Source organism: Neofelis nebulosa, chromosome 7 (genome assembly GCF_028018385.1).
Source record: "Neofelis nebulosa isolate mNeoNeb1 chromosome 7, mNeoNeb1.pri, whole genome shotgun sequence".
In the NCBI taxonomy this organism is placed as follows: domain Eukaryota; kingdom Metazoa; phylum Chordata; class Mammalia; order Carnivora; family Felidae; genus Neofelis; species Neofelis nebulosa.
In genome coordinates, this window is record NC_080788.1 from 109,771,836 (window position 1) to 109,794,302 (window position 22,467).

Below are 22,467 nucleotides of genomic sequence, written 5' to 3' on the forward strand. Positions count from 1 at the left end.
CGATGCATTCTAAATTCTATCCTTTGAAATACAACCTTTACCTTCAATTGAATTCTCATGTATACAGGGTGTGTTCCTGAAATCTCTTCTCTCTTACCAGTGGGCTTCCCTATTCTCTTTTTTTTTTAATTTTTTTTTAGTGTTTATTTATTTTTGAGAGAGAGAGAGAGAGAGAGAGAGAGAGAGACAGAGTGCAAGCAGGGTAGGGGCAGAGAGAGAGGGAGACACGGAATCTGAAGCAGCTCCAGGCTCTGAGCTGTCAGCACAGAGCCTGACGTGGGGCTCGAACTCTCGAACTGTGAGATCATGACCTGAGCTAAAGTCAAAAGCTTAACCCACTGAGTCACCCTGGTGCCCCAGGGCTTCCCTATTCTTATGCCATTGCTCTACCATTTTACCATAGCTTTAAAGGAAATTTTGATGTTCTGTAGGGTAATTCACCACTTGTTGTTTTTCACATTTTAAAAAACGTTCTATATGTTCTTGCTCATATTCTTAGGAGTCAGCTGTTGAGTTCAATGATCAGTGTCAACTAATTAGGGAGAAGTTAAGGGATGCTCTTGGAGGAGTTCATTGAGAGGATGTGACCACCAGTTGACCCTCAAGCAGGACCTGGGCAATTGGACACTCCTTACTCCCTCCTCTGCTCTTGGAATGTGTGTTCTACCCACCCTTCCCAATGCTAGGAGCTGTTTCAAGAACATAACCTTGAGAGAGCAAGGTGTTATTGAGACCATCTGGGCTGAATACATGGTTGAACCCAGTTAAGGCCTTTATATAAACTTTTAAGTCTGGTGGGTAGATGTGGAGATTTACTGATCTTGTGGCTACTCAAGACAAGCTTTATATGTAAGTTCCCTTACTTTTTAAATCTGCCGCCTACTAATGTGGAGTGGTCTGCCTCTTAGTCTTCCCTTGCCCTCTGTGTATAGGGGACAATTTGTGACTCAAAAAACACTCTGTGTCTTTCTGTTTATTCAAATTTTCTTCTATATTCTCCAGTGGGGTTTTATAGTTTATTTCTCTAAGGTTTTGCACATTTGTGTTAGCATTATTCCTAATTAGTTTATGGCCTTTGTTGATACAGTAAATTGAATCTTTTTAAAAAAATTATATTTGTGATCTATATGTGTATATATATTATATGTATATGGGTTATAGGAAATCTGTTGATTTTTAAAAATTTTTTTTTTAACATTTATTTATTTTTGAGACAGAGAGAGACAGAGCATGAACGGGGGAGGGTCAGAGAGAGAGGGAGACACAGAATCTGAAACAGGGTCCAGGTTCTGAGCTGTCAGCACAGAGCCCGACGCGGGGCTTGAACTCACAAACCACGAGATCATGACCTGAGCAGAAGTCGGACGCTTAACCAACTGAGCCACCCAGGCGCCCCCAAATCTGTTGATTTTTATTGTTGATTTTATCTGGCTACTGTACTGACTTTAAAAGTTTTCCATTTGATTTACCTGGTTTCCTCAGGTATAAGATTATCTTCAAAGATTGCAGTTTCATTGTTTTTTTACCTGATTAATTTAACTTTTATTTATTGATTCTTCTTTGGACCTGCATTGTAATGCTAATAATAGTACTAATGGGTCTTCTTATCTCGTTCCTGACTTAGTGGAGATAGTTTTAGTATTCTACAACTAAGTATAAGGTTTATGTAAGTTTCTTGTTAATGGCCTTTATTAAATTTAGTTTCTTCAATTGCTAGCTTATTGTTAGATTATCCTTATCATTAGGAAGTGTGTGGAATTTTATTAAATTCTTTTTTATTTTTGGCATTTGTTGTCAAGATGTTTTGATTGTTTACAATTTTTTATTTAATAGATTTCCTAATGATAAACAATTCTTAACATTCTTAAGATAAATGCTATTTGGTTGTAATATAGTACTATTCTTTTAATTCTCTTTAGAATTTGATTTGTTAAAGTCTTCTCTAGAAATTTTGTTTCTCTATTTATAATGAAATATTTTTCTTCTGTTTTGATATCAGGATTATGGTGGCATGGAATCTTACACTGAAGAAGATAAAGCAAAGGAAATGCACTCCATTTAGACAATACATATTATGAAATAAGAAAACAAAATCTGAAGGCATAATACTGATTATTTGAATATAAAGAACACACACTATATATGTGTATATATGTATATGTATTTATTTTTATATGTATATGTAGCTAAGTATATGTATACATATATTTATTAATATAAAATATACATAATATATAATATATATTTCATTATATATAAAGTTATGTGTTATGATGGAGCATATGCTCAGAAAAAATATATAGTCATATTTGTTCCTTTAGCAAAACAAACACAAAAGAAACAGAATGATAATAAATATGAATTCAGAAGTTAAGGAATTATAAAACAAAAATTTGCAGCATTGGTAAGTAAACTAGAGTTAGTTCTCAGAAGAAGAAAATCATAAAATAGAAACATCAATGCCTAGTTGAATTAAGAAAGACACACAAAAAGAATTTAAGAGTGCTGTGACACCATAAATGGGTGATTTTTAAAATGATAAAAAAGAGCCATGTATGGCCATAAATATGAAAATTGGATTAAAATGCATGATTTTCTGACAAATTGTAAATAATCAAAATCAAGGTGAAATTGATAAGCAAAAGAAATATTTTTACGAAAAACCTTTAAAGATTACCAAATAATTGATAACCAAAAAACTGTGGGTCTAGATGTTCTTACCACTTGAATTATTTCAAGCTTTGAAGACATTATATCAACTGTCATACAATGTAGAAAAAAATGAAAAACTCTCCAGTTCACTTTTAAATCTAGGAAAAAACCCTGGTAACAAATCCAGTCAAATGTAACAGAAAGGAAAAACAGAATAACTTATACACGTATGTGCCACAAAACTAAATTCAGAAGTAAATTAAGAGTATAATGTACCAGGAACAAATAAGTTTTGGTTTGGAGATATAAGAATGTTTTGATTAAAAAATTAGAAATAAAGCATACTATGTTAATAAATCAAAGGAAGAAAATGGAATATTTCAAATTTCTGGTAGAAGAATTTTTAAATTATATTTTAAGCTTATTTATTTTGAGAGAGAGAGAAAGAGTGAGAGCATGAGCTGGGAGAGGCAGAGAGAGAGGGAGAGAGAATCTCAGGCAGGTACCATGCTATCAGTGAAGAGCCTGAAGTGGGGCTCGAATCTGCGGGGCTTGAACGTATGGAAGTTTCACTGACTGAGCCACCCAGATGCCCCAGAAGAATTTTTTAAAAGATGATGATGAGTATCATTTTATCAAAAGGCTACGTTATACACTTAATGACAGACCAAAAGCATTTTCACTATAATCAGGAGTGAGCTAAGAATGTCTACTACTGATCACTTTTATTTAATGTTGCCCTAAAATTTCTAGGTATAGTTACAGGAAAAAATAGACTATTATTTTCAGGTGGTATTTTTTCTTAGACACAATACAAGATAACCTATTAAAAATCATTAGTAATAATAAAAAAATCAAGTGACTTAAAGAGAAGAAAATAGCTTTCATAAACAATTATCTACTAGAAAAAAATCAACCACAATGGAATAAAGATACCATTCAGAATAGCAATAAAAGCACAAATATATAAGATAATGAGTTATTGAGTGCATCTTATATAATGGAGTTATCATAATATAAACAGGATGTGTGAGAGAGCTGAACCATATTTTTGAATGGGGCTCATTAATACTATCAATATCAGTTTTTCCCCAATTAATGTTTATGTTTAATACAATTTTAATAGAAACCTACGTTTTTTTCTTTTTGCTTTATATTTTTACAAACTTTTATTCAGACTCATTGGAAAGAAATAATTTTCATTCACGTTTGCAAGATAATTGGAGATTGTAAATTCATTGAATTTAGTAACAATTACTGACAGGTATTCTGTAAACTTTATACCTGCTAGTGACACAGCAGCATGTCTTCTTTCTGCTCTTTACTTCCATAGAGATTATCTTATAGTCTTAAGAGCTAAGCATTTTAAGCACGAGTAGAGACAAAATATTCCCCATATCCAATTAGTAGCCTGAACTTCAGAAAACCAATTTAATTTAATTGTAGTTAATTAAAAAAAAAATTGAGGCATAAGTGCCAAAAAGCATTGTTAGTTTCAGTTATACAACATAATGATTTGATATTTGCATAATGCAAATTATGCCTATATACTGCAAAATGCTCACTACAATAACACCTGATCACAGTTAACATCTGTCACCATACGTATTTACAAAATGTTTTTCTTATGTTGAGGACTTCTAAGATCTACTCTCGTGGCAATCTTCAAATATGCAATACAGTATTATTAAATATAGTCACCATGTGTACATCACGTCCCCGTGACTTACTTATTTTATAACTGGAAGTTTGTACCTTTTGACGCTGTTCACCCGTTCCTCCCATCTCTGGCAACCGCCAATCTGTTTTCTGGTATCTATGAGTTCATTTTTTTTTTTTTTTTTTTCTTTTTTAGATCCCACAATGTAAGTGAGATCATATAGTACCTGTCTTTCTCTGTCTGAGTTTCTTTAGTTAGCATAATGCCCTCACGGTCCAATGTTGTGGCAAATGGCAAAATTCCATTCTTTTCTTGGCTGAATAATAATCCATTGTGAATATATACCACGTTTTCTTTATATGTATAATTCATCGATCAATAGTTAGGTTTCTTCTATTTCTTGCCTGTGGTAGATAATGCCACAATGATCATGAGGGTACATACATGTTCTCAAATTAGTGTTTTTGTTTTCTTCTGTGACCTCTATTTGATTCTCTTATATTTTCTATCTCTTAATTGAAGTTCTCACATGCTCATACATTCTTCCAAGCTTGATGAACATATTTATGACCATTACTTTGCACTCTTTTTCGGGTAAATTACTTATCTCTGTTTTATGAAGGTTTTTCTCTGAAGTTTTATCTTGTGTTTTTCATTTAGAATATATTCCTCTACTTCTTTACTTTGCTTCATTCTCTGTGTTGGTTTCTATGCATTAGATAAAGCATTCACCTCTCTCAGTCTTGAAGGAATGGCCTCGTGTAAAAGAGGAAAGTTATTGTTCCACCCCGCCCTTGCTTTTGGTTGTCTCTCAAACTTCTGTGATTGTCCAAGCAGTCTATTTTATTTTTCACGGCTTCCACTAGTTGGGGGTGTGCCAAGACCTCTCAGTGTCCCAAAGAGGTCAATCTCAGTACCTAGATTCAGGCTGATTGGAATCTAGACTCTAAAGAAGCAGCTTTTAAAATATGCAAATATATGCAGTGAAATGTATGCAGCCCTGTTGGTTGGCAAGCTAAGCCCCTCTAGCCACTAGTTCTAGGTGATCTAGAGGTGTTCCCTGGGTGCCAGTTGGAAAACCAGGGCTCCAGATGAGCGTGTGAGTTTCCTTTGGGACCTACCGGCACTCTGGAGTGTGGTAGAGGGAGAGGGTGAAGATAGCACCTACCCACTGAGGTTCTGGAAAGTATGACAGTCAGCCTTTAGACGTGTGTTTAGTTAGGAGGCTGGCCCTCAGGCTGCAGCTATGTTGATAAGCAGATAGGCCTCTGGCACAGAATGAGCTCCTGGCCCTGTTGCCTCTGGCTGTGCCCTGGAGGCGGTGGCCGTTTAAGGATTCTTTCTCCGTTGGTTACGGTCCTGTGGGACCCGCCAGCGTAAGCCCCACCCTGGCCACCACAGCCAGGTTCTGTAGAGGTGTCCTCTGGTGGCAGCCACAAAAGCTGGACACCAGACATGAAGCCCGGGCACCACACATGCGCACAAGTTCCCCCTCCAGGTGCGCCTGGTGCTGCGTCTCTGCGGCGGGAGTGCGCCAAGATGGCGCCCGCCGGCGGGAGTCCTGCGCAGGGTGAGTGTGGAGATGGTGCCTACCAGCAACGTGGCGGGGGCGGGGGGGGGGGGAAGCCCACGGTTAAAAATAAAAAAATAAAATAAATAAAAAAGATGGTGACCACCAGCTGAAGAAAGGCAGAGGGACAGCGAAGGAGGGCGCCTGCCAGTCTCGGTCCTCGTAGAGCCCCACCGTGGCCCCGGATGTGCGTCAGCCCCGTGGGCCGCCTCTCAGGCTGAGGCTCCAAGATGAACGAAGGAGCCTGGCCCCCACAAAGTCACGCCTCCGTGGGCTGCTGCCTGGGCCCTGGGGCAGGTGAGTCCCAGCGAGCCCCGTAAGAGCTCTTTCTCAGATCCTTACATCCTGTGGGGCTTGTGGCGGAGCCCGCTCATTTTCAAAAAGAGATATTGTGGGATCATCTCTCAGGTGCAGGTCTTAAAAGTTGGGGGGTGCCCTATGTGGGGTTCAAACCCTTAGTTCCTCAGGGAGAGGCCCTGGGTTTTGAGTTTCTTCCTGTGAAGTCACTGCACTGGGCATGGGATTTATGGCGAGATCGTGTCCCAGCTGCTTCTGCCTGCTAACAAGCGGACGGTCTTGTCTTTTGTTTGATGTGATACATGGAGTCACTCAGCCAGTGTCCAGGGTTTATTTTTTTCAGGGGAAGATACTCCACATGTAGCTGCTGATTTCGTGTGTTTATGGGAGGAGGTGAGTTTAGGATGCTCTTAAGTCGCCACCTTGAACCACAACCCAAAACCTACCTTTAAAAAACTTTCACCGGGGCACCTGGGTGGCTCAGTCGGTTAAGCATCTGACTTCAGCTCAGGTCACGATCTCACAGTTTGCCAGTTCGAGCCCCGCGTCGGGCTCTGTGCTGACGGCTCAGAGCCTGGAGCCTGCTTCTGATTCTGTGTCTCCGTCTCTCTCTGCCCCTACCCTGCTCATGCTCGCTCTCTCTCTCAAAACTAAATAAATATTAAAATTAAAAAAAAAACTTTTCAGCAATATGATTCTAACATCCTTCTGAATGAATAAAAACGTGGGAATGGATAATAAAATTTTGAAAAGAGGGAGCATGGAGAAAATACTGAACTAGACATTGAATATTACTATAAAGCCATAATAATTAAAAATAGGCTGCTACAGGTGCTGAGAGTTATGGCATCTAATATATAACTGTAAATAAGCAAATATATATTTGTTTATGTATTATTTATATACAACAAATATTTGTGTGTAAATATATAAAAGGTGCTTTACAAAGGAAGGGGCACTCAGATCATATTAAGGGCCTAGCACAATGTACAATAAATGGGAGCTGAGGATAAAATGAAGCAAAACAGGGGTAGAGGCAATGACCAATATGTCACCACAGAGAAGGGCATGTGGTTTCAGGAAGCCCACCCTGGAAAGGTGAGTATAGAACCTGTATGTAATATTAGCACAGAGTTGACAGGTCCACGGTTCTAAGTAGAACAGTTGGTCCACACTCAGGAGAGGAGGTGTCAGAATTCAGGACTCTAGACCAGGGCTTGGGAATAGTAAGTGATCAGTCAGAGCAGAAACTGAGCCATGGAAGGATTGGTATTAGGGACTAGACCTTGTTTCTCATTGCTCTTTGACAGTTCATCAGTATAGTTTCAAGAATCCCTAGTTTAAATCTCTGTTCTGCTATTTACTAGTGATAAAATGGGTTAAGTTACTCAACCACTCTGAACTTTGATTTTCTTATGCATAAGGTGAAAATAATACTTGCTCCACAGAACTGTGAGGATTAAAAATTTTTTTATAAAGTAAATAATGTATTTTATTATATATGTGTGTGTGTGTGTGTGTGTGTGTGTATGTGTGTATAGTTCTTAGAAAATTCCTGGCAAATAGTTCTATATAAATATTAGTTAATAATATTCATTATCATCATCATCATCATCATCATCATCATCATTAAGCTCCTTCTATGGGGCAGGTATGGAAACAATGGAGATGTAGTCCTGAGGTTCTCGCAATCCAGTGTGGGAAGATGGAAAGATGGATACTTTCAATTCCATGTAAAAATACTGTAAAGTTAGCAGTTTGTGTAAGCCCCAATGCCTGCCTGTTTTGGAGGTGACTTTTTATTTAAATTACACTTAATCAATTTCTCATTTATTCCTACAAATTAAAAGATAAATCAACAAAGAGATTGACATGAACATAGTTTGTTTTCCAGGGTCAAGATTATGGTATACCAGTTGTTTCCTATTCTTTTCACTTGTCATTGTAGCAAAATATGTTCTCCTGTTATTAGTCACTTTTGGTAAGCATCCTTTCATATAAAATATTTATTCAGTTAGAAATACAACAATTATACCTTTATTTTGTAAAATTTAAATTATTTTAACTTTTTGACTTTAAAAACGGTGATGTCATTAATATGACACATAAAGCCATTTTCAATTTTCTTATAATAGATTTCCAGGGGTGGAATTAACACACCTAATTACATTAATATTTCTAAGACTCTTGATATGTATTCTCAAATTATTTTTCAGAATGATTATATTGTAGCATCTGAAAGTGCTTATATCACCTCAACATGGTTTCTAGATCTTTCTATGAAAGATGGCATAAAAAATTACCATTATTAAAAGCATCATTGGAATATGTACATATGTGCATAAGTGTTCATAAGTGTCTGTTTGTTACTGATTATGTAAAAGGAGCTTGGCAGAGGGAGTCTGGTAGATGCAAGTTTTCTGTGTGACTTGATTTTGATTTCTTTTGTATCTTTTTTTTGTTTTCCTTCTTTACCATATAGACTTCTGATACTTTCTTTCTGTTAAGATGGGTTGTTCAGGGACTTTGAAACATTTTTTTTTTTTTTTTCATCTGAAAGTGACCTATATACAAGAATCACTTCCTAAGAAACATATGAATGAAACAGCTGTAGGCAGTGTGTAACATGTGAGAAATGATAGGCTGGGTTCTCTGCTCTGTTGGCCTTTAGGCCTATGTATGCTGTTCCCTCTTCTGGGATTATTCTCCCCTCCCCCACTTAGTCTGGTGAACTAGAAACTTCAGGGAAACCTTTATGCTGACTGTCTCTATGGTGTGCTGAACTTCACCTCCCCATTTGGACATTTTCACACAATCCAAATGGAAAATATTGGCACAAATTGTGTGGCACAAATGCTAAAATTGTAGCTGGTTTCCGGAGAAACCAATGAGGACTCAGACAACCTCTCAGGAGCCCGTTTTTCTGTGTGTATCCATGCCAGGCTTCCACTGTGCTGTCCATGCTCTCCAGTATTTTCCTTTTGTGGAGATAAGCTGGGCCACATTCCACCTTATATTCTCTTTCACTTGGTCAGGAAGAGACAGCTTCCTCCTCTCTGACAGCTCAAACCAACGTTTGGGAACTATATCATATTAGTTTTGATTTGTTTTCCTTTTTGATCATGATCCCAGTCTAGAACTTACCCCTAAATAGAGAGGAGCAAAGTGAGCTGATTGGCTTGGCATTAGGAATAGATGCCAGACAAAAATCAAGGGCTGTTCCAAAAGTAGTGTGCCTGGCAACCACGTATGATAACTCATATAGCTCTGCATTCTAAACATCAGTCTTCCCAGTAAACTATAAGCACTGGTAGAGCATATGACATTTTCAAATAAATTGTAAAAATTTATAAAGATCTTACAAAAGGCTTTTTTCCCCCCCCAACAAAAACTGGTAACTCAGGTGGTAACTTGATCTATATTGTAGCCTCTAAATGCAGGCTTCCCTTCCTTGGCAGTGTTTGTATTCAGGAAGGCCATCTCCCTCCTCAGTGACTTTTATTTTCTTCTGGGCTCTGGGCATGAAAGTATTGAATCACCATCAGTCAGCATTTGACAGCCTCCTTCAACATTCCAGATACTGAAGACACTGCTCAGAGCTGTGAGTGAGCCTCCCAACATGCAACATCCATGTATAAAGCAAATGTTAGGATTCTGTAGAGCCTATATTGTGAGTATGAGAGGTTAAATAATTCCACAGCCAATAAAAAGATTAGTCATTTTTCTGATATAAAAGGGAATACAATATCATTGAATATGATATTAAAAATTATAATTTTTAATTATAATTAAATTATATAATTTTATAATTATATATTATAATTATATAAAAATATAAATATATATATAATTATATAAAATTATATAATTTTAATTATAATTAAATGCCCCCTCTTTGCATTGAGGGGGCAAAGAAGCACCGATGATAGGAACGAAGAGAGACCAGAATTTAGGCAAAATTTGTATATTTCCCCCCCAGAATTTGGAGCCTGGTATGATCCAACCAATTCCTTTAGCTTTGTAGGCCATGTTATTGACCTCTTTGATGTTTTCCCTGCTGGCATGTAGGATGTTACCATAGTGTTGGGAGGGACCTGTGCTCCTTTTCCTGAGCCAGTTCCTTCCCAGTTAGAATGGCTGTCCCTGCTACATGGAAGGATCATGTAGGAGTTGCTAAGCACTAAAAGTCATATCTGCACACTGACTGGCCAGTATGTCTGGCATAGAAGTATAGGGGAGAATAAAAATCTCCATTCCACATACTCAGGATAAAATGGTGTACACATTTTCAGAAAGCTGTGGGGAGAAGATATTTCCCTTGGACTTGGAAGGAGAATAGAGATCTTTGAAACTCAGAAAAGAGTAGGCAGGTGTGCCCTGCTTGTGTGTAGTTTGTGGGAGTCAGGACTGCAGTCATGGGGAGCCTCCTTATTGCCACACCCTGAAACAGCTGGATCTGAAGGGGTCACCCTGGCTGGGACCATAATCAAATCTTCTGTAACCAGAGTGGGTCTCCCTGCATCTTGTTACTACCTGGACCCAGAACTACTCTGGCAACTGTGTGTATGTGTCTGTGTTTCCCCTGATGACAGAGATTGAATTCTTTTTCCTATAGTATCATTTTGGGTATAGATGAGAGCTTAGAGTTGCAGTGAACTTGTGTTTGTGTTCATAAACTCTTTGTCAGACCAGCACTTTTGTTTCTGTTAGAAAACAACAAAAACACCCCAGTGGTAACATTGATGTTTATTATAGAAAATTATAGGTAAAGACAAAAAGCTAAAAAATAAAAATGACTTTGAATCCACCAGTCAGAGGTAATCATTCTCTGTAGATTGATAGAGATTCATTCTCTCTCCATCCTCCTTCTCTGTCTCTGCCTTTCCTTCTCTCTTTCCCTCAATCCCAAGTGTAGGATGATTACAGACGTACAAATTTTTTTAACCTGAGTTTTACACATGCACATACACTTGAATATACACACATTATATTTTATGAAAGTGTTTTTAAGTCATTAAATATTTTTTCATAATATTTTTAGTGAATGAAATATATTCTACAACTTAACAACACCCCTGTTGCTGGACATTGTTATTATTTCCATTGTTTTGTTGTTACAAACAACACTCTGATAAGAAATGTATGAATCTTTGTGGACATTTATTACTTAATATTTAAGATTATTTCACAAACTTTAGAATTTATAGGCCAGTAATGTTCCTCATGATTTCTGGAAGTTTGTCGACCTCAGCTTCAGAATAAATTCCTTTGAGTAAATTACTAAAAGTGGGAATTGCCACTTCAGAGGGGATCCAAATGATAAGGCTTTTCATGCTACTCCACAGGACCCCTGCCACTTTTCTCCTTGCAGGATTGTGAATGGTAATTCTAGGATTCAGTGGTCAGGTTCTCTTGTGGGTAACAAACTGTAGCAATGCTCTTCAACTCTAGATGGTGATGTTGCATTATGTTAAAAAAAAAAAAAAGCCTGCTCTGCACATGCAAGGAATGGATAAAGACGGTTTTCACAATTGCATATGGATCTACTAAGACAAGAGAGATAACAGTGGGGAAGTGGCTATATAACTTTTGTCTGTAACACATTATCTGGATTATTTATCCAAAGCCAAAATGCCACACGTTCTTTCTTGGCATTAGCTCTTTGTGACATGTCTCTGAGGAAAGGGGTAAATAATTTACAAGGATGAGGTTGCAGACCATGCAGCTTAGAAAAATGAAAATATAGGGGCGCCTGGGTGACTCAGTCGGTTGAGCGTCCGACTTCGGCTCAGGTCATGATCTCGCGGTCCGTGGGTTCACGCCCCGCGTCGGGCTCTGTGCTGACAGCTCAGAGCCTGGAGCCTGTTTCAGATTCTGTGTCCCCCTCTCTCTCTGACCCTCCCCCATTCATGCTCTGTCTCTCTCTGTCTCAAAAATAAATAAATGTTAAAAAATTAAAAAAAGAATGAAAATATACTCCCATCCACTAAGTTGTTGTTTTAATGCTCACTCCAGCACACTTTCTCTCTATTTCTCAGGGCATCTTGGCTGTGGACCACCTCACTTCTCCTTATGCCCAACTGTGACTCTTCAGTAGATTATCTGTCTTTGGCTTCTTCTTCATTTGCAGGCATAAAAATGCTCCTTTTTCTGAGGAAAGGAATGGTGGTGTGCCCTGTGAGTCACTCACTCACTTCTCTCTCTCTCTCTCTCTCTCTCTCTGTCCTGCAGAAACAGAACTTGAATTTTAATACAAGAGTTTCTGGATGGTTGACCATCCATCTTCCAGGACAGCCTGAGGCCTCTTTACAGTCATTGAAGAAAATGCTTTGGATGGGAGAGATATGTAGGAACCTCGTCGCTCTTTGGGATGACATGCTGTCCTTGGTCTAGTACTTGTTCTTATGCTAGTCCTTTTCACTTAGTAAACTCCTCTGCATCTTCCAAGAAATGACTCTACTCAAATATCTCATCCTCTGTACAGCTTCTCTTGGTCCCTCTAGTAGCTACCCTTCTCTTGGTCCCAGAGATAGCTACCTCCTTTGTGCACCCAAACACACACAGTCATTTTTCTTTCAGAAGTGTTTATTGACTGCTAACTACATTTGAGGTTCATAACAAACAAGACACACATGGTTTGTTTTTCAGAGCTCAGTAGTAAATGAAATATCACTTAATTATTAATAATACTTTGAAAAGTATCATAAAGGACAAGTATATTTCTCATAAAAATTACAAGTAAATTGGGGTGCCTGGGTTGCTCAGTTAAGCATCTGACTCTTGATATCAGTTTCATGAGTTCAAGCCCCGCATTGGGCTCTGAGCTGATGGCATGGAGCCTACTTGGGATTTTCTCTCTCTCTCTCTCTCTCTCTCTCTCTCTCTCTCTCTCTCCCCCTCTCCCTCTTCCCCTCCCCTATTGTGCGCGCGCTCTCTCTCTCTCTCTCAAAATAAATAAGTAAATAAATTAGAAGTAAATTCTTACAGAATTTAAAACAATCTACTTTGGGAAGCCGAGGAAGACTAGGAGTCAGTTTGGTGAAGGGAGAAGGCTGAGGGAGCCAGGCAGGGAGGAAGCAGTGCACAGGTCCTTGGAGGGAGGGATATAATACACACAAGGAGCTGAGAGTGGGTCCAGGATGGCTTGTGCCCCGTTGAGAATGGCATGAGATCAGGCTGAAGAGGCTCTTCAGTGTCCTGTAGTCCATGTTATGTACTTTGACTGCATCTAAGAACGTTTGGAAATTTATATGAAAGATTCAGAAAATAATAATTGAGTCATACTTGATTTAGAGAAGATCACTGGCAGATATTTGGAGAATGGTTCAGTGTATGACTGCTGGGAGACTAGTTGGGAAGCTATACAGTCTTCCAGGTGAAAGGTTTTGGTGATGGTGGAGATGAAGGGGATGGCTTTGAGAGAGATGTAGGAGTAGAAGAGCTAGGAGTTAGTAGCTAATTATATGGGAAATGAGGGAGAGAAAGTATCAAGGATGGTGTCCCAGTGTCTGGTTTCAACAAGTAGGTGAGTTTATGAAAACGTGGATAACTGAAAGACAAATGGATGTGGTTACAAGGTTATGAGGTCAGCTTTGAACAAGTGACATCTCTAATGTCTGGAAAATATCCAAGTAGTATTATCACATATATAGTTCTGGGATCCAGAAGAGAGTCAGGTAGTTCAGTGATCTTCAAAGTATGATCCCTAGACAGCAACATCACCTGGGAACTTATTAGAAAGTCTCCATTCTGGACCTATTGAATCAGAAACTCTGGGAGCGGGACACAGAAATTTGTTTTAGCAAGCTCCCCAGGTGATTCTGATTCATGCTGAAGTTTGAGAACTACTAGGGTATATCTCCAACATTTAGAAGTTTTGTAGAGGAGAATGAGTAAGCAAAGGATTCCCAAGGAATGATAAGAGTTGTAGCAAGAAAACTGAGGAAGTATGGAGTCACAGTAGCAAAATGAAGGAGAGGTCGGCTGTGTTGAATGTTCTCAGAAGCCAAAGTGAAGACTGAAATGAGTCCATTGGTTTAACAACATGAATCTTACTGATGATTGTAACTAGAATAATTATGAGGGAGTTGTAGGGCAAATAACCTGATGTATATGTGGGCTATGTGTATATGTATAAGTGGAAGATAACAAAAGTGGAGGTGGCACAGTCCTCTTTGATAAACTTACCTTAGAACAGGATATGAAAGATGGGTGATAGTTGATGGGGAATGTGAGGTTGAGGTTTTTTTTTAAATTGTATTTTTAGCACATGTATGGAAAAGTGCATAAATCATAAGTATATGGCTCAGCTCTGACAAGTTGGTGACCAAACTCCATTGTTTTCAATCATTTCAATTTTTGAATTGGGATATAATTGACATGTAGCATTACATTTGTTTCAGGCGTACAACATAGATTCAATATTTGTATATATTGCAAAATGGCCAACACAGTAAGTGTAGATAACATTTATCATCATACCAAACACAGTTTTTTTTTTTATCATAAAAATGGAGAACAATGGGGAAATGAGAGCCTTTCCCTGGAGCACAGCTGAACTGTGTATACAACCACAGCAGCCCAAGCCTGCTCTCCACAGGAGGGTGTTCACCTGAGCCCTTTGCTGAGCGCTATCTGTCCTTCCTCTTGGGCATCCTGTAAAACTCAGGCAGCTTTGCGAGTTCAGCTCCAGGGATGGAGCTTAATTGGTTTAAATTTATCACAGTGATACCATCCCTCTTGACAATGATTGGTTCAGTACCGAGGCCTTGGCCAATCAGAGCAACTTTTACTGGTCAAGGGTTGGACAAGCAAACTAAGGTGATCCAATCAGATGGAAGGAAAGGCTTTAACTCACGGTTCAGGCGCTTGCGTCTCACTCCCTTTCACTGGATGGAGCAGGAAGTGTGTTGCTATTGTAGCTGCTTGTGGTCTTCTTTCAACTGTGGAGTAAACCAGCCTGAAGGCAAAGGAGGGCAGAGCAAGAGAACTGTAGAGAAATGGTGCTGAGCCCTGACTGTACTTTGCTCTCAGTCCTCCAAACCTGTGACTTTCCTGCTCTAGGAGGTAAGTGTGATTATAATTTTGGCCTGTTTGCTTCAGGTTTTCTGTTGTTTAGTGGTGAAGGTATCCAGAAACAGGTAGGTATCATTGCGCTCTTGAATACTGGATAAACTAAGACTCATAGAGGTGGAGTCGTTTGCTTTGGTCATACAGCTAGATATCTGAATCCAGATATGCTAGATATGGAAGCTCCTGTGCAGTAGATTCTAGCTGGTCTGTATTTACCAGGGGCACAGCAGAAAACAGATTGCATCATCGAGTAATTAAGCAGAGTTTAATAGGGAGGCCCTTTACAATGAACAAGAGAAGAATTAAATGAAACTAAAAAAAGGTTAAATGAAGCTCTCCAAGCCTCGCAGTAAACAAGAGTCATTTATATCCCTAGATTTAAAGGGGCAAGGACAGAGTGAGGAGATGGGAGACAATTTGGGGAAACTGGGCAGAGCTGTAGCTCTGGACACAGGAGAGGAGTCACTCTCTGGAGTGAAGGACTTCAGTAGAGGATTGCAGCCATGACCCAGACTTGGCAAGACAGTGAGGGAGCCTGGGTGATAAATACTCTGATTGCTTTCTTTTTCCACTCTTCAGTCTCCTGTTGGCTCCCTTGAGAAATCACTGGGCAAAGGCCTCGGGTGACACAGTCCATAGAGCAAGGAATAGAGCAGTAAACGAGAGGAGAACAGACTTGGATGAACAAATGGGAAGTATTCCGCACAAGGCGCCTCTTACTCTTCCCCTCTCCCCAGTTTCTCAGATTCACCCAGTGTTGCAGATTGGTTAACCTGAGAGTGGACTCAAGATAGGCTTGCAGGATATTCAGTATAAAGTGTTTTTGGTTTTGTAATCAACACCCATGGAGGAAGGTCAGGGAGTAGAATTGGGTAGAGAGGAGACGAAATACAGCACAGTTCTGGAGAAGGCCTCAGCTAAACATGGGGTCCGGGTGGCCCTTCAGAATTCTCCCAGGTTTGGGGTAAGGGACTTGGGGCTTCAGTAGCCCTGTGATGATCAGTCATTGGATGCATACTCTGAGTATCCAAAAGTCACTGTCAACTTAGACCCTTTGTCAACAACCCTAACAGTGTTTGGATCTCTCTCAAGTATACAGTTTCTTGAATCAAGAGCCTGTGTCTCTTTGGGGAAGGATTGAGGGACTCATCATATACTTGCCATGGTATTGCTGGGTTCTGAGTCTGAAACGTAGCTCAGGTATAGAGACTGATAAAAGAATCATGACTTTTTGTTAGGGTGCCTGCTTTCAGACTTCTGACTAACCACCTTGGAGTTCTTTTGGATTTTATGTAGAATGAAAAGCATCCTTGTTGACTGCCCATCTAGTTCAGCCCCGTGGAAGCTCTTATCTCTTAAGCAGACTATAACCCACACCTGGTCAGGCCTCCTTTTACTGACAGTGTGTCCTTGCCACTCTACAGTATTTTCATCCACCTGGCTTCTGGTTAAGTACTAATATATGGCCTTGATTGTTTTTGGAGATTTACCATGCCGGTTGTTATCAGGTGTGAACCCACTTCTGCATCTCTTATGTGCACTGACTTACGTAGGAGAGCCAACAACCAAACTTCTTAGTGTTGTTTTTTCCCCTCTCACCAGACATTTCTCATTGCTTTGGTAAATGTTAAATCCTCTCACTCTCCTGTGAAGCAAAGTGATCTGATGGATTTTCTGGCTTTACATAGTATATCCCTGTGGATATCACTTCTCTACATCTTTTAACCCCTTTTTCCATTGTCTGGCACAGTAATTCTGCTATTTCTGTTTCATTTAGTATGGGCCATCTTTTTCAGGCTTCTAGAGGCCTTCTTAGCTGTGTGTTTGTGCCACTTTCAAAGGTCTTTGTTAGAGCATTAATGCTGTATCATGAGAGAATAAACTTATTCAGATTAGTGTCTTATTGCTTGGGTCCAGCACACTCAGAATCTATTTTGTCTTTTCTGGGTGAACCATGCAGTTACTTTGAGGGTATTGTTTCTCCTAGCATGTCTCCAACTGAGTTGTGCTGTGATTTAACCATAGTTACTAGTCAAGTGTCCATATGGGAGAGTGGCCACTGAATGGGCACATATTCCTTTGTTAGGAGCAAAATCTTTGCATGATTTTCAAACAAAAGAAGAGGGTTAGCCCTTCCCTGGGAGAATTAGGCCACTTCCTCAGGCTTAGAGAGTTGAGGCAGTCTGGTGATTCAAGTGCTTTGAGTCCGTCAACCTAGATTCCTGCACCCCATGTGTCAGAATCCTATTCTTTTCAAATCAGGACCCTAACTATGGCACAGCTGATCTTCCTTGGTTGGGAGTGTAATCTATGAAACTTTGTTCCTGGGTGGTGTCCACAGCTTTCTCTTCCTTCCTGCTGAGGAGATAAGAACCACTTTATTCACCACCAAGGAAATACTCCACTTTTAGTTGACTATTTTGTCTTTATCCAGAGCATCCACAGTTGATTAATAGCATTCTGGTTCCACTGTCCTAACAATTACTGCTTCCTCCATTTCCCTCCAAATTGAGCTAATGCATTCCCTTCTACCCGTTTTTGTTTACCACCTGTAAAAGTTTCAACTGTTGCCCTGTGCCAGCGGCTATTTGTGCTGTTTCTGTCATTAGAGGTGGGTCCTCATTGCCAGCAGGTGGATAGATGATCCAATTTGAAATTCTCATCTTGGCATTTGTTTTCTCTTGATACAAAATTTTGCCAGGTGGATTCCTGGGAAGCCAACTGTAAAATACAGAAGAGCATACAGGAGGCTTCATAAGGAATGTTCTTGATAATGCTCTTACAATCAGTTCTTAAGGAAGCAGAAAGGGAAGTCTCAATATGGAACGAATAAAGGCCTCTGCTGACCCCACAGGAACCTCTAAGGCTGACATGCCCCTTGTCCTAAGTTGTAATGTTAATCAGTCTTTGGCTTTGGGCTGCTCCAGAAGGTGGTTTGATTTTAGGTGAAGCGGTTTTATTCAGCCCATTAAAATCTCCAAAGAGTGTTGACTACTGCACTCACAGCAGCTGAGGAAGGAAATAAGTTCGTTATTTGTATTCAGCTTTCAGGTATAATCAGAATAGAACATTGTGGAAGTTTAAAGTGTGTGGTGTATTGATTTATATATTAAGTAGAAGTTTATACCCTTTTTTAAAATTGATGTATAGTTGACACAAAATATCCTATTTCAGGTATACATCATAGTTATTTGGTGTTTTTATACACTATGGAATGATCACCATGATGTCTAGTTATCGTATGTCACCATACAAAGTTGTCACAATATTGACTCTATTCCCTATGCTATGCATTACATTCCCATGACTGACTGACTTTAAAACTGGAAGTTTGTACCTTTTAAATATCTTCACCTATTTTACCCCCACATCCCTCTGGTAAATGAGTTTGTTACCTATATCTGTGTCTGTTTCTGTTTTGTTAGTTTTGTACTTAGATTCCACATGTAAGTGAAATCTTATTTCACTTAGCATAATACCCTCTAGGTCATTTTTGTTTTGTCACAAATGGCGACATGTCATTCTTTATGACTGAATGATATTGCATTGCATATACCACATCTTTATTCATCTGTTGGACATAGGTTGCTTCCATATCTTGGCTCTGTAAATAATGCTTCCACAAATATAGGGGTGCATATGTCTGTTCACCTTGGTGTTTTCATTTTCTTTAATCACCCCAAAGTGAATTGATTGTATGGTAGTTCTGTTTTTAATTTTTTGAGGAACTTCCATACTATTTTCCATAGTGGTTGCACCAATTTACATTCCCACCAACAGTGAGGGTTCTCAGCATTTCATTCTTTTTTTTTTTTTTTTAAGTTTATTTATTTTGAGTGAGAGAGTGCAGGCATACATGCACGCATGGGGGGTGAGGTGGGCACAGAGGGGGGCAGAGGGAATCCCCAGCAGGCTCCACACTGTCAGCCCAGAGCCTAATGACACAGAGTTCAATCTCATGAACCATGAGATCATGATCTGAGCTGAAACCAAGAGTCAGACACAACCAACTGAGCCACCCAGGTGCCCCCTCAGTGTTTCATTCTTGAAGGAGGATGTAGGTGGCCTGTCAGAGCATGCTTCAGATTCAAATATGTCTAACTTTCAAGGGAAACAAACTTAAGCTGGAATGAAAAAGACCTTGGAATATGAACAACATGAGGATAGTAGTTTTTGTCCATTTTGTGCGTTGCTTTCTTCCTAACACCTAGAACACTGCCTGACCTATAGTGTCGGCTCCGGAAGTAATTGTTGAACAAGTGCTTGTCACTCTTAGATTCCAACAGAGCGTATGCAGTGTGCCTTCCCACCCCTTTAGTCACAACTGTTACTTCTAAATAAGATACTATGCTTTCGTTGCCATAGGCTGGTCATCAGTTTCAATCCATTGTTTATGGATGTTAGTATTTATCGACTGGTGTTAAAATGGAAAAATCTGAGATTTTCCCATTTTCTGAGACTTAGTTGACTGAGTCACAGTGTTATTCTTGACTCTCATATGTTTTTTTAGAAAGTTTATTTTGAGAGAGCTTGCAAGCAGAGGGAGGGACAAAGAGAGAGAAGGAATCCCAAGCAGGCTGTGTGCTGTTAGCATGGAGCCTGATGCGGGGCTCAATCCCACGAACCATGAGATCATGACTCGAGCTGAAATCAGGAGTTGGACACGCAACACTTCTGAGCCACACGGATGCCTCAGCTGTCACATTTTTCTGTTACTGGGCAACTTAAAATTCATTTGTATTCATGTGGTTAAGTTTTCTTTTGTTTCTTAGAGCTAACAATGCACCCATAATGGAAAATCTACCATTTGTTTTGGCTTTAAGTATCTGACTTATTCATATATATATATATGTATATATATATATATATATATATATATATGTATGTATATATGTACATGTGTATATGTATGTATATATATACATGTGTATATATAAGTGTGTATATATGCATATATATACACACTTATATATACACATAGACACACACGCGCATATATATATATATATATATATATATATATTTGTGAGATAGCCAAAAAGTATCACTGATTTACCATAAAAAGAGGACAAATACACAAACTGATATAGAATGCAGAAATCTCTTAAAATGTGAAAATCCTTTGGGAAGCAACATTTAAAAAGAGATCTGTTCACAAATACCTGTTATTTAACAAAATCACACCTACTTATCCATTTTTATTTATATAAAGAATTGTTGCAGATAGAAGTATCTAATTTATATAAATATATAATTTATAGTCTGAGTTTACTGTTAGGACACTTTGCAGAGATTTGTACATTTAAGTTCTTTTGAAATCCCATCAAATCACTTCCTGTTACTCATCTTTTTAACTTGCACTTGTGACCTGTAGATTTAACTGTCTTGATACCAGAATTCATAACTGTAACAGTGTAACTCTAGAGCAAACTTCCAAATGCTAATTTTAATAATACAATCATAGCATCTGATAATAGATTCTTTTGTGCCACACATGATGCTAAATACACAGTGCCATCATCTTACCTTGTGCTCACAAGCATCCTGACTCCAGAACCCTCATTCCTAACTTCTGCCCCATGTTCCCTTCCAGGGGCACAGGGCTGCTGTTCTTCACTGCATCACCTGGCTGAATTCACTGACAATCACCACCAATAATGGTCATGAAAAGTGCCTTCTAAGTCCAAAGGTTTTAGTTTTGACATCAAGTGAATTCACTTGGGTAATTTTATGAAACTGGTTGTTGTCCATCAAGATTCAGACAAAAAAGAAATAGGAAAACATTGAAAGTGGTCACAGAATTTGTAGTTGCCTGAAGAGCTCTATTCTGCTTTTGGATTGCTGAATGTGGCTTGTTTTGCCTGTTCTGTTATTGAAGGTGAGAAGATTTTGTCAGGTAGTGTTAGTCCAGACATTCCCTCCTCTTTGTGTGACAGCCTGATAGAGGCACTTGCCTGTGCTCTTAGAAATACTCCCCTCCTCCTCCCCCTCCCCCGCCCCCCCCACGCATGCACACACAGGATCTCCATGATAGGAATGATTTTCTTTCTAAAATGGAATTATCTGTAGAGTGTCTGTTAGATTGTGAGCTACTTATGAGTATGTTCTGGATCTTTTAACCCTTCCCAGAACTTTTCCCAGTATCTTGCACAGTCATTGGTTGAATGAATAAATGCAAGAACAGATAACAGTTCAGAATACTAGGACATTTAGACAAAAATAGCCATCTGAGGATAAAAATGTAGGGCATGTGGCTTATCAGTTATGAGTGGACACAAACAGATTGTACCCACAGTAGACTTCCTATCCCAGGAAGGACTTCTTGCAGCCTCTCGATGCTTGCTTCTCTGCATTGGGACAGGAATCTTTTTTCTGGTAGTTCACAAAAACAAGATACCAAACAGCTAGTTTGCCCCTCTGTAATCAATGATCTCCCCAGCTGGTTGCCTGATCAGTGTCACTGTGAACTTTGAAATGTCATCTCATTGTATAATTCATTTACCATAACCAACTGTTAAACATAGCAGAAAAGTTCTTGCTTGCTTTCTAATGCCCCTTTAAATATCTTGAGTATATTCCCCTTTTAGGTTCCTGTAATAGACATATGCATATTCTTTTCCTTCTATTAAACATATGCTCACTAGGAGAAGGATCAACTCATGCTGACCTTTCAGGCCTTTGAATTGTATGGCTCTCAAAGGAAATCAGTACAGGTCCTTTCTCTAATCCCTCATGTGATCAGATTACCCCATTCTATAAATTTTTCTATAAATAAGATGCAATAAGTGGAAGATGAGAAAGAACAGGACATTGGAAAGAATTTTTTAAAAAAATGGATTCAAGTAGAAGAAACCTCAGGGGACCTAACAGGGTCACATCCTCCTTACAATCAATATGGTGTCACAGTAGGAAGCCTGTCAGGAGAGGATGATTTAGTGGCTGTGCTAATTAATAAGATGGAAAGAAAAGTTAATAAAACTTTTCTTCCATTGATATAGTGTATGCTCCCATCTTTCCTCTGTGTTCTCTGAAAGAAACAATTTTGGATCTGAGATTGAGTCTCCCTTTGTCTTCACCTCTAACAACCACATTGTGACATGTGGCAACTCAGCTCTGGTGTGTAGGTGCTAAAGGGAAGTTTTTGAGCGGTTCATCTGTGATGTGCAGGATAGTTATTCAGGTGATTAGCTAGATTCTATTCAGGTCCAATAAGAAA

The 22,467-nt window shown here is 39.0% G+C and overlaps 1 long non-coding RNA gene across 1 annotated transcript in view; it reads right to left on the reverse strand.

The window, feature by feature from the left end:
* The window catches only part of LOC131517320 (uncharacterized), a 36,071-nt gene extending 30,229 nt beyond the window's left edge, over window positions 1–5,842 (reverse strand). Inside the window, exon 1 of the long non-coding RNA XR_009264520.1 lies at window positions 4,539–5,842. This is a non-coding gene — a long non-coding RNA (uncharacterized LOC131517320). The remainder of the gene's footprint in view (window positions 1–4,538) is intronic.
* Between the last annotated feature and the right edge of the window lie 16,625 nt (window positions 5,843–22,467).